This window comes from Amblyomma maculatum, chromosome 11 (genome assembly GCF_055883805.1).
Source record: "Amblyomma maculatum isolate TAMU_Amacu chromosome 11, ASM5588380v1, whole genome shotgun sequence".
Taxonomy (NCBI): Eukaryota; Metazoa; Arthropoda; class Arachnida; order Ixodida; family Ixodidae; genus Amblyomma; species Amblyomma maculatum.
In genome coordinates this window covers 57,986,639-57,987,907 of record NC_139354.1, presented here as the reverse complement: position 1 = coordinate 57,987,907, position 1,269 = coordinate 57,986,639, and the positions used below count along the sequence as shown (strand labels likewise).

Below are 1,269 nucleotides of genomic sequence, written 5' to 3'. Positions count from 1 at the left end.
ATTTTCTACTGCTTTGCGAACTTCCCAACGCGAGGGCAGGACACACTTTAAAAACAAGGTTTTAGTAAGCATTCAAAGTCAGGATCGTCGTCATGAACTTCTTCGTAAACGAGAACCACATTTGGAAGCATTCAAAATTAACGTTGGCGCTAAGCACCATTCCAAAATATTGTCTCGGTTGAGAGAACATCCGCCTCAGCCGGCAACAGTAACCGGACAAAGCCGCAGCCGAACCAGTTTTCTGAGAGAGGGCTCAGGACACACTCGGCATACGGTAATGTAGGTCATTACGCTCACGGCCATCGCCTACACAGGCCGGCCTTCTTCTAGCTTCCGTTCCGTCGATAGCTCAGTTGGTAGAGCGGTGGACTGTAGAGGTGTCTCACATACGGTAATCCATAGGTCGCTGGTTCGAATCCGGCTCGACGGATTAATTTTTTTTTCTTTTTTGACCACTTATGGTTTCCCGTTTATGCATCATTGTCATCAATCTTATTCATCGAGAGCCTGCTCTATCAAAATAAGCAATAATTCATTCCACTTACAAACTTTACGCAACATTTAAAACTGCATTTGACACGTCAGCAGAGCGTCATACTACGTAGCTTTCGCCGTTTTAAAGCGGTAACAAAAGGGTCATTTGTTTAAACTACACCAGCTACACCAGTGTAGCAAATCTTCTATACCTACAATGTATTTTTGCTGCGCTCGTGTAGGTGGTGTAGGTTAAAAAAAAAATGGCCCTAAAATAAAACATATTTGTGCTGCCATTTATTGCCTTAGCCCGTGCAAACTTTGACCTCAGTTGCATGACCCGAGATTTCTTTTCGTGTTTGATAAAGATCGTATTAACAGAGGTGTCTTTCCATGGTATTAAGCTAAGCTTCTTTGCGTCGAAATTATTTTAAGTACTAGAACTTTTACTCCCACTCACGGCAAATGTACGTACAAATCCCCCGGGAACGATGCTAAACTTGACGACAAATTTGAAGCAAATGCTTGCGAATGTTAAGTCAGAACTTCGTGTCCAACACAGAAAAGACGTGCAACAATTAATACGGGCATTCAAAACCACGGGACACTGAACATTCGATTTCTTAGAATTCCGTCGACCCCTCCTATCATGCCCCATCCTACATTTCTACATTTTTGGGTTCGCAGTCAAACGCCTTCTGTGTGCTTCCCTACTTAACATGGCTCAGTTAACATGGCGTTATTACATCTGCACAAGATCATGAATTGCAGAATTCGTGCGCAACGTCGTAGCTA

The 1,269-nt window shown here is 43.3% G+C and overlaps 1 non-coding gene across 1 annotated transcript; it reads left to right on the top strand.

Annotated features, from left to right (window-relative positions):
- Window positions 1–338: 338 nt before the first annotated feature.
- TRNAY-GUA (transfer RNA tyrosine (anticodon GUA)) lies at window positions 339–430 on the top strand. The gene is given in 2 exon segments: window positions 339–375; window positions 395–430. It is a non-coding gene; the product is annotated as a tRNA-Tyr (tRNA).
- The last annotated feature ends 839 nt before the right edge of the window (window positions 431–1,269 follow it).